The sequence below is a fragment of the Stegodyphus dumicola genome, chromosome 4 (assembly GCF_044657685.1).
Source record: "Stegodyphus dumicola isolate Sdum_Otavi_A_Nest chromosome 4, ASM4465768v1".
Classification (NCBI taxonomy): Eukaryota; Metazoa; Arthropoda; class Arachnida; order Araneae; family Eresidae; genus Stegodyphus; species Stegodyphus dumicola.
In genome coordinates, this window is record NC_140771.1 from 199,414,794 (window position 1) to 199,427,078 (window position 12,285).

Below are 12,285 nucleotides of genomic sequence, written 5' to 3' on the forward strand. Positions count from 1 at the left end.
ACTAAAATTAACCAAAAGAAAACCGTTTGGTAGGACCAGTAAGTAGTCCCCAAAGAATAGAATGATCAGAAAATCGACTGAAATCGAAAGTTTCATTGTTTGTTGGGTACTATTTTATTAAGTTTATTAAACTAACATACCAAGCTCTCTAACACAATTGAATATAGGTTTTTCTGCATCTAAGCAGAAGCAAATGTCTACCGCATATAATCACGTATATGCACTTCTACATACGTCGAGGCATTATTCATGAAATTGTATAATGTCAGAAGTATAAACATTTATTTATACTGAGGAATAATAAGTAAATTATTTATACATAATAAGTAAATTAATTTATAATTACGTGACTGCATTATTTGCGAAAACATTTACATTATTTGAGGGAAAAAATAAAATAGCTTACATATGCTAGTAAGCGTGCTTGCATATGCAATTAAAGCTTATGATGAATTTAGCCTGAAAAGAATTACAATTATTTAGTACAAAATTCTGAAAAAGATTATGTAATTTAAAGCATTTTCAAAATATATCTTTCAGATTTAATAACAAAGTAAATACGAATTTTTTGATATTTTAAATTAGAATTAACTTGAAACATACAGAAAATTTTAATCGCATTGAAGGCAAACATATTAGATATGATCAGTTTCTATTATGATGTTTTTGTGAATATAATTCTCAAAAATGTACTAAAACTTGTAATTACTCTTTTAGACAACTCGTTCATTGACAACTCGTTCATTCTTCTTAATATTCTTTGGCCAGAGAAGAATTAATTTAAGCATTTTCAGCATACATAGACAAATTTCCATCTAGCTTGGATATATAACATTCAGATAAATTTGTTGATCATAATAAAAAGTATTTTGTACAACATGCAGTTAGCATCGAAAACTGAAATATGAAAGGAATATAAATACATTTTAAGAAGTAAGGTCTAACAATCATAATATAATTCAATCAGTATAAAAAAGGTCCTAAGAACTTAGGTATTCTGTTAGTAGTGATACTCATTTTCAATGATCTTTTTACATTTCCAAATGTACACTGCGGAAAAAAAGGGACACTTCTATATCTCCCGTTCTACTGGACCGATTGACGAAAACAAATGACAACTTGCATTATTCATGTCTCGAATGTGCGACTTAGGATATGTATTAGACTTCCGTATAGCATTACTCTAATATAGGTATTTTGACACAAAATCGGCGCTTTTTCTGAAATAACGTGCCAATTTTTTTTCCCCATACTTCAATTCTACGACTCAAATTATGCCAAACTCCCAAGTTTTGTAAAAATCGCACGATTACTTTTTTAAAAGTTAGCTTTCAAAATGTTAGCTCCTCAATGTTTATTGAATTTGATATATATTTATTGATATCTCTTTTTTTATTAAACTTACGCAATTCCTTCTTCCAAAATTCGAAATTTAGGTTTAATCCATATATACTTCTGGTATTTTTATTACTTATTTTAAAAATTTGTGTTTGATTTACAGCCTATAAAAGGATTACCATTGTCTTAAAGTAGATGTATTTCTAAAAGTATCTGCAAAAAATGAGAGTTTTTTTATTCAAAAATTCCTAGATTAAGGGAATTTATATATTGGCGAGTTTTAAAATTTGGCATATTTTTTATAGGCGATAATAACGTCAAATGTGTTTTACACACTTTGTTAAAATTATTTGAAAGTAGGAATGATGACCTTTTTTCAGCTCGTGGAGAATCTAAAAATAGAAAGGAAAATAGGTTGCTATAAATTAAGAATTTCGCCGAGTAAATTATTCCTGGCGCAAGCTGAAGAGAATGCGCCAAGATGAATTTTGGAATTTCTGCGTAAATTTCGCCCCAAATGTAACAAAATTTAATATTTAGGCATAATTTAAGACCTAGAATCGAAATATGGAAAACAAATGACAAGTCATTTCAGAAAAGTTAAAATATTTTGTGTTAAAATACCTACATTAGACCAATGCTATATATAAATCTAATATGTATTCTAAGTCGCGCTTTCGAGACGGGAAAAACGCATTTTGAATTTCGTTAATCGGTCCAGTAGTATATGAAAGGAATATATATACAGATATATAACAGAGAGATATATAACTGTTTCCCCCTTTTTTTCCGGGAATGTCCCATTTTTTCTATTATAATTTTTGTAAAGATTTGTGTTTACTTGCTTATAATTTAATTTAATGTGTTTGTGCATTGCTTTCACATATTTGGGACTTTTTGTATCATAATTTTATTGTTATGTGTTGTGTGTTTTGTTTCAGTTTGAATTTTTGGGAATTTAAGAGAAATGCAGTCAGAAGCAGAGATACGTAGAAAATTTTCCTGTTGAACCCCGGTATAAGTGGCCATGTTCCTAATTTTTGATTAACTTAGCGAAGTTATGGAAGTCTCCAGAAAGCATATTATTAAAGCAAGTTTTCTAGTAGTTGTCAGAACTGTTCACTTTATCTTCAACAAAGACTGCATTGGACCTCGAGTTACTATTAGAGAGCTGTGAGATCTTTTGATTTAATACCATATATATATTTCGGTAACGAAAGCATAATATACTATGAAAATGAATATATTTTTTATATAAACATTACTCAGAGGTTTATTTCTGAAGGAGAAAGAGAAGGATGTGTTACTGGTCTTCAAAGCAGCGATGTAGGATTAGAATTCATGATTTTCTTTTGAAGGAATAAAATCATAGGTATAGACCATTGCGAAATCTCGCTGAATAATAAGTAAGTACAATTTTAAAAAGGATATTTTCTGCAAAATTAGAATTTAAAAGTAAAAAGCTCTTACTGCTGACTGAGCTATCTCATGCTATCTTAAAATTCTATACTAGTTAACGCTTTTTTCGAAATGCGTTTTTTTTGACATTTTTGCTGTTTCATCAATAACAGTTCAGATTATTGTTATTAAAAGATTATGAGAAAATATGTAAAGGAAACATCACATTTAAGCATTATGTATTGCAACTATTGTCAGCATATAAACTTAAAGCATCTAAATTAATTAACTAATGTCAAATTCATAACGAAAAATAGTAAATTATCAATTGAGTTTAGGGTAAAAAATTCGACTAAATTTTTAAAATTTACGTGCACAAAATTATACGTAGTAGATAAGAAGGTGAACTAAAAAAAAAAAAATCTAAGACTGGAATATATAAATTGCGTAAATCTTAATTTTAATATGCATGTCACTCAAAGCAATAGATATACTTCAGAAAAAAAATATTCTTTTTTGAGGAAGGAAAAAATGTTGAATTACAGCACAGATATCACAAAAAAAAAAAAAAAAAATTCCTTCGGAGTCTAATTCATTTCGACACTCAACTCGTGTTCGTTTCATTACTTACTTTAATATATTTTTGCTAAGATATATCACTTCCCTGAGAAACTCCCTAATGACTTAAATTTTCATTCGGGCAATTACGCCTAAGAGCTGCCTCAAGATCTCCTTTGCATTTAAAATGACAGGTCGGCATTTCTTGAAGAACCGCAATAACGCTATCCAATTATTCGCGCTGTGATTGGACTGCTGCCAGACAATTTTCTTTATACTCTTAGCAATGCATCTGAAGATACTTTTCCCAATCGAGTTGATTAGAAATGACTTTTCCCTGAAAGTAGCCGAATGTCTTGAATTACACACTTCCTCTTAAATATACACAGTTTCAAACTTTATTTCTTAAGTTTATCTCTTATTTATAATTACACCTATATCTACATATCAGTGCCCCACCATATTTTAATTTTTGTATTAATCACACTTTACTTTTATTTTCATTATTTTCATTCACATAGGATATATATAGACAATTTATAATTTATGTAATTGGTAAACCTATTCTGCTTATATTTATTTCATTATTTATTTATTAATTTTGGTTTCGAACATTTTGTCATGTGTTGCCATTTTTTTGTTTCGTATCAGAAAAATATCTTTAATTAAAGTTTTGTTTACTTTATCAGATTCAGATTGTAGCGATAAAAATTTAATGCGTTCTAAATTATAATACCGCTGGAAGAAAGAGAATAAATTATAAAATAATTTATCGTGCCCATAGCAGCAGATAACATAATCGAAACCTTCAATTTTATTTTTATGGTATTACTGAGTAAAAACGTGATTAAGGAAAAAAAAATATTGAAAATAAATATGTAAAAAAAATTCTGGAAAGTTTCAGATTTTAACGCCGCACCAGAGGGTTTATTAAAGTTTTTTTTAATTTTTCCGGGATTATATTTCAACCAAAATATACATTTTGACCGCTATCGAATGCAATTTAACGATGTTTTGCGTGACATCTATACGTAAGGATAGAATAAAGTACTCTTTTTCTCAAAACGTGTTGCGAAAAGGATTTTAAATGGATTCAAAAGAGACTTTTTCGTAACTTCTCTGCATACATACATTACATATGTATTTATTCCATAAAATTCAAAAAGGAGTAGTATTAGAGCGTTGAAACTTTGTATATATTACTGCCATACCATGTAGTTGTGCACCTCTTTTTTTGGATGCAATCGGCTGCACCAGAAGTATATGTATATATATATATATATATATATAAACTTAGAGAGCATCTAAATTAATTAGTAAATTGGAATAAAAGCAAGGCAGTGTGTGTATATATATATATATATATACCCATCCTGTTAATCGGCTCCGTGAACTCGTTTTTTTTTTTTTGTCTTATATGTTGGTAAATTGGGCATATTATGCTTTAAAAATGCTTGAATTATTTTGTTCCTATCTTCCGCTTAGGGATTTTATGCCATTAATTAAGCTGCATGCAATAGTTATAGAATTATTTACAATTTAAAAGTTGTTTAAATGTGGCTAGGTCAATTCTTTTTTTAAGACAGCAGCCAAATTTATTTACATATGAAACTTAGCAGAATAGTGAATTAGGTCAGTTTCTGAGCCTTTAGTGTCTTCTTGTCGAATGGCACCAAATTCGACAGTTTTGTGCACAGAAAATCTATCGTCATGTCGCTGTCAAAATTCTTTGTTTTTGTGTAGAAACTCTAAATTTTAATCTCTAAAATTGTTTAACTGTATTTGGTGTTTTATATGTTTCCACATATTTAAATTTTTAATAAAGATATTTTTAGGTTTAATGCATTTTTGCCTTGGCGCGAAATGAGTACTGATTTAATTGAAAAATATATTCCTAATGAAATTTGAGGAAATAAGTGTGAATGAAATGTAGCAAAAAATGCGTATAATTTATTATTCCGTACAAGCAAGTCATGCGGAGTACACAACAGATTTTGTTTCTAAACTCTATTATTGAGCATCATTTTCTTCGCTTCCATAAAATTTAATAGGAAAAATCCCAAAATTCTTTAAAAGCAGTATATTTTGTAAACTGAAAACAGAGTGTTAAATCTTGCCATACATTTTGCGATTTTTTCCAGTCTGTTCTCAGTTCATTGTATCAGTGCTCAGTTTTCTTAACAAAATGATATACACAGCTGAATTTTTGCTTTTGGTGTTTTAAGTTTGTTATTGAACTTAACTTTCTTCACACTTACGCCACTTAAAATTCAGTATCAAAATTACAAATTTTTGAATGCACATCTTCTCATCATATAAATATCATATAATATTCCAGGTCTCTTAAAAAGATGACTTAAATAAATGAATGAAAATTTATTCTTAAATTTCTTTTTTATTAACGCCACTTTTAAAGTTTAAAAATTTTTAAAGTTTTGGATTAAAAAGTTTTAATGATAAGCATTTGTTTACCTTTTTCTTCACTTCCATATTCTAATAAGAACTATTCGAGAGTTTGAATATTCCAATGATTCAGGAAATTCAAGAATATTTTGATTCAGTTTCAGATTCTAAAAAATTGTTCCAAAGAACTTTTGGATATTATTTGAATTATTGGCGTAAAAACGTTTTAATTTAATATTCAAAATTTATTTAAATGAAAGTTTCTTAATTACAAATAAATTGTTTTCTGAAACTGAGTTTAATAGTGCAACAAAGAATTAATTTAACTCAGAAAATATCTCCGATTGTTTTCTTTCTTAAATATTTAGGAAATATTTTGACGCATTCTAATTTAACATATTATTGTTATATGTTGAAGATATTATATATTGAATCTTAAATATTGAAGAAATATTTTCACGCATTCTAATTTAATTGTTTTCCCTGTCACCACAACAGAACTAGAAGTGTGTCTAATTTATAACTTTTTACACGATTTGCATCTGAATTTTAAAAAGTACGCAAACAAAGAACGACCTAGATCTAAGTGTCACGTATAAAGATGTAATAAATTTTTAAACCGATATTCGAGAAAAAAAAATAAAATCAGAAACCGCATTTACTACAAAGAAGGAAAAAAAATCTTCAAATTGTGAAGTAGCATTAAATTGAGTAAAACTCTCCATATATCAGAGAACTACAAAAAACGAGGCTTCCGTTATTGGCAGGTGAAGCTGTCTATCATATTTAAACTAATCAATAGGCCACCACAGTTTAAAACAAAGGCGGAACTAAATTATCCGGTATTATCGGATACGCTATCGATCGCGTTATTTCTAATGCTGTGAGAACTTTATCGAATAATTTCGTTTTGTTACAGTTTTCTCCAATAATCTAGAGATTTTTTTTTGTTTTACTTCCGAGAAAAATATTCTTTTGGAATTCGTTTCAACAGCAGTTCAACCCAATGAGTGTTAATCTCTAATGCAGAGCGAAACACATAATGTAGGAAAAAAATGTTAATAAACTGTGATCTAGAGGTAAGGCAAATTGCTTTCTCTTTTCTATGGAACTATGGAATGTATTTTTTTCTCATAATAATTATTAGTATTTATATAGGTTTGTTAATTTGTTTTAAAACGAATATATTTAATTCTTTTGATAAAAATCCTGACATGGGAACGAACATCAAGAAATAAAGGAAGGAAAATCTTTAACATTTTATTGATCATACTAACTGTCAGGTATATCATTTTGATGTAGCTGGGTCAAAATCTATAAGGTATGTGTTTCTATTAAGCAAGTCTTCTGTTGTTCCTTTAAACTGCACTCATACTTTAGTTTACGAACTTCCCTTCTACGAAACCTCGGAATTACCATTTCATCTAATGAAAATAAAAGAGAACTTAAAAAGATTTTACATTTAAAGCAATGCGATTAAGTGATAGCTTCTTGTTGACATTGTAACATCTTCTTTTGATCAAATTTGAATTAACAATTAATTTAAGAAATCCAGATTAAGGAATTAATTACCTTTAAAAACGAATTAAATATAACTTTTTAAAACTTACCTCTGGTTGAAGTGGGTAGTAAATAGGAGCTAATCTCTGGAAATTTATGATTGAACTTGAGACGAAATTTACTTTTAAGACAGCTTAAAATGGATTCTATACTATTAAAATGTGTGTGCGTCTGTTTGTTTTTTTGCGGGATCATCTCGTCCGGAACGGCGGGGAGCTGAGTTTTGAGAGAAGTACTCCCGGATTAGAAAAAAATTGAGGGTAACCATTTCGACCATTCTCATCTTCATACGTCTTTAGTCAGTCAGGATAAGGATACTAATTAGTATCCTGGCTAATTTTCGTACTATTTTTCCAGTTGGTTAAAGTCTTGCGGGCTGGAGATAAAAATTTGCTTTATTTCGAAAAGTGTTGCCACTGCTTGCTTTCAAATCATAGAATTTGATAATAAAAATTTGTAAGTTTTATAAAATATGAAATAAAAATAGCATTGCCAATCTCTAAATATATTATTATTGTATAAGGCCGTAGTCTGACTTTGAATTAGGAACGCGATTGCATATGTCCTCCTTGCATGTCGAATACTTTCGTTAATGTCACCATTTTAAATAAATAGCTGTTGTTGGGAATTTGTTTGTTTCACGTTAAGATAACTGGCACTATATCTTATTGCCATGTTAATTCTCTTATTGATATTTAAAAAAAGGTGTTATATAACATTAAATTTAGACCCATGACGTCATACCTAACTTAAAATCATTTAAACCATTTTTATTTGTTTATTTTATAGTTGCATATAAGTAAGAAATTATGCTGATTGATGCATAGAATGACGTAAACACGACGATATATTGTTTTAAATCAGAACTTACTCTAATTTTCTTTGACATATTTTTTTACTCATTCGGTATTTTTAATTTAGTAAGTAGTGTTTTATCTGTTCTGAACACCTATTATTAGTTTTGTTTTCTCCGTCATAGCAGCATTTTTTCAATTTAGTTCAACAATACCTTTTGTTACATAAGTTTGAAGATTTTAAGAAAGAACTACAGTATTGTTGAAATAACAGATATTATTTTTCTACTTTGAGACACACCTGCATAGAAATGAATTTGCTTCAATTTAATCATTAATACGCGATAAAAACAAAAGCATTAATTATTTGGCTGAATAACCGCTAAATATTAAAATAATGGAAACTAAAGCATAAAGGCAAAGAGATCGAAACATTAACGTGAAAGAATGGTCTGGATAGGAAATTAGATAACATTCAGTAACGTAATTAATTAACTTTCTCTTTTGTGCTTTGAAAAATGTGCAGTGTATGATTACAAATACTGCTAAAGAATTTCTAGCGGGATCTTTTGATTTATTTTTCGGCAAAAGCTTGTTGAACAATTTTTTTTGTATGTGTGTTCAGAGAGGACTACAATTATTCGAAACTAAATATCTCTTAAATAACTTATACTCTTCAATCTAACAAATGAAATAAAATTACACAGAATTTCAGTCTAAGACAATTTTCATCACGTGATACCTTTTATTAAAAATGGATAAAATTTAAGCTCATGCGCTTGTTCTCAGCAAAGCTAGATCCGTTTATTTCTCCTGTTACGTATATTTTTGGTAAAGAAAGAATTGATTGTAATATGCAAGAGTTATCAGACTTAAATTCACCAAATGAACTAATTCTTCTTACTTAATTCTAATGCGAACTTAATTCTAAATGAACTAGACTTAAATTCACTAAATCTAGAATTTATAGCATCGGGTGATAAAAACAAGTTCACTAGTTAAATATTTAAAATTTTAGGAAATTTCTAAAGTATCCTCATGGCCAGTCTTCTGTCGGACATGCATCGTTCGAAGATGATAATGGTCGAAATGACTTCCTATGAATTTTTGGAATCGGAAATAATATATGGAATGTTTGGCAATACTACTTTTAACAAAAAGAGTGTTAGCCCAGAAGGGCTATTAATTTCGGTTTGGCATTTTGCGTCGAAAACTTTAAATATCTGAATGACTTTTTAAATTGTTGCCACCAAATATTATCGCCTGTATTATATCGCCTGGAAAAAGAGTGGCCATGAATTTGGTCCACCTGTATCATCCCACGATCTGGGAAGGTTTCATTAAGAAAATTACGCATATGTGTAGCCCAATGACAGGAATCGCATTATATTGGAAAAAGCATTTGACTGCATTCCTTCTAATCGCGGAGCCCACCAGCGGCTGAGTGGTAAAAGTCGCTGAACACTGGTAGTTCGGTCTGAGGTTCAAATCCCGCGAACGGGCTAGCTGCATGGGCGTTTTCGTGGTTTTCCCCATGTGTAACGTGTATACGAGCCAGTTTCCCTTAGAAAGTCCTCCACGAAGGCATCCCTTCCCTTAGGCAGATAGCCCTAGTGTGCTTTGCCATAATTAAATACACCAACACACACACCTTCTAATTGAGGTACAGCAGACAATCTCATTATATGAGCGTAAACGTCTAAATTAATTGATAAGTCAGAAAAAAGAACGGACCATTCACTTCGTCACCAAATGTTAATTTTAGGGTTGTCTCGCTCAATTTCTCTTACGCAAAGCAGGTTTAATGATTCGAAATCCTGCAGTAACCTGTACATGCGGTTATTTGTGTTCTAGAGTTTAGTAGGTATTCACAAAATGTCAGACATATTTAAGTGCCAATATATTGGTATATTGCGATACATATTTAAACTTCTTAAGTAATCTCTTTATAAAGGTAGATTTTATTAAGGAGAATTTATAACTAACTCAGATTTTCAAACGCCTTTATAACTAAAATAGAGCTTTCAGTAATGAACGTACCTAAGAGCTCTTCTGGTGTAGCTCCTCCGAAAAATGCAAATTTCTGAAATGCTAAATTTGCATTTAATTCATTCGGAATCCATTGATCACCTGATTTAAACTGTATGTGAACTGCTCATGATTTAATACTGCTATTAAATTACAAGGAAATTAAGTTAATCCATTTTAACTATTTATAGTGGAAATTTAGGCATGAAACACCAATATAATTTGGAATGAGAGCAATCTCAAGGATTTGTATCAGAATCAGATGTTTATAGAAATATTTTTCTTTTTATCTTCTTGCTTGTAAAGGAGACAGAGAAATCTATAGAGTTATCAGAATAAATAAATTAATAGTAATAAAAAGCTTATGAGAAATTACACAGAACAAAAGTATTACATTCATGATTAAAAGAATTAGATTGTACTATCTTCAGTAAAGTTTAGTGCACAAGATTTAAGTCTGACAGCAGATAAAAAAGCCTTCAGTTTATCTATTCCAGGATCAAATCTAGAGTTTCACATACAGTTCTAACCATAATATGAAATGCAAACCCAGACTATAGTTTTTGCTTCTTCTGTCTCCTTTGACAAGAATAATAAAATCGTGTCATCTGAGAGAAGATTTTGCATAGTTCGCATCTAAATTCAATGTTTTCACGTCAAAGAAGTAAAAATGAAGAATTTAGATTATTTTCGAAATTTTCATTTACGTATTTAATTTATAAATATTAGACCAAAGGCTCCTAAGCGAGTTGGAGAGATAGTAAATTTATTACTGTTTCAAATTTTAATCACGCATAAATATTTACAAGATATGAAGTTTAATTTAATGACCAGCGTGAAAAATGATTGTAAGTAATTTTTTTTTCGTTTCCTGTATCACATTATACTGCCTCATGTGAGGAGTTGTCCGGAGGAGTTGCGAGAATTAATTTATAACGGTACAATTCGGATTTATTTTTTAAATATTAAAATATTTGACTGTTATTTTGCTATGTAATAAATAATAAAAATTAGAAATTGTTATGCACATTAATTTTGCAGACGGGAATCAATGCTTCTTCATTTATTTTCAAAACAGAAAGAAGTGATCCTTATATTTAAAAATTATGCCATTTTTCTGATCCTCTAATAAAATAGATAGCATAAAAGAAATTGCGACTGAAAATAAATCTAGCACTTAAAAAAGAACGTTTCCGACTGGCATCGACTGGATAACCTACATTTATATCTTTCTCGCTATGCATTATTACTCCCATCGTACAAAGATTAAGAAATGAATTACCTCAGATTTAATTTGCATAAAGTATCCATAAATGCAATGGACTGAAAAACTGAAATAAAGTAATTTTTAAATTCATACGGATCATTAGCTAACACGTCCTCCTACTTGTTCTGTTCCTCGCTTGTGTTAATAATCAACATCATTAAGTGTGGAAGTAAAAGATTCGGATATCTTCATGTATGGATAATTGAAAAACGGATATGACAGGGATTACTACTGCATTTAAAACTGCTAAGCAGCTCTCTGTCTTTAATTTGATAACTACTTGGTTGTAGTGTGGTGAGGTAAGATATTCATTGATAACTTCTTATCCTGCTCAGTGAGATCAAATACAAATTTCTAAAAAAAACCTCATAATAAAATTTATTTGTGACTAATTTAAGATTCTATGAGCATTTCCATCCATTTCCAAGATATGAAAACCGAGCAAAAATCAATTTACACCAAGTAATTATTTACCATTTTATTAAAACTCCACAATTCTTGAGGAAAAGTAACAATTAACTTGATATCAAAAATATTTTAACAATTAAGAAAATAGAAATATTTTTAGGAAATTAAATTATTGAATTAATTCTTAGATTTTATAGAGTTATAATGTTTGTAGTGTCTGATATTCCTCTTCCCTCTCATGATCTAGGGAAAAATGTACCTAGCTTTCTATGGTGATTGATTGTCGCAGGGAAAGAGTTTATACAGAAATGAGTAACTGCGCAATAGCAAAGCGAGCACTTAACCGCTTGCCAAATAAATGCCAAAGTTGTACGATAAAAAGTGTATTTTAGTCTCTAACACACAGGCATTTTAGAGTTGATCTTGCGTAAATTTTATAAATAACGATTCTACATCTTTTATATCCGATAAAATTTACAACTGAGTCCAAAGGTTTCAAAGAATCTCCTTCTTACGTGAATTACAAGAAAT

At 29.5% G+C, this 12,285-nt stretch overlaps 1 long non-coding RNA gene across 1 annotated transcript in view; it reads left to right on the plus strand.

Annotated features, from left to right (window-relative positions):
- The window catches only part of LOC118182252 (uncharacterized), a 187,610-nt gene that overhangs the window by 132,145 nt on the left and 43,180 nt on the right, over positions 1–12,285 (plus strand). Inside the window, exon 5 of the long non-coding RNA XR_015040538.1 lies at positions 2,280–2,744. This is a non-coding gene — a long non-coding RNA (uncharacterized LOC118182252). The remainder of the gene's footprint in view (positions 1–2,279; positions 2,745–12,285) is intronic.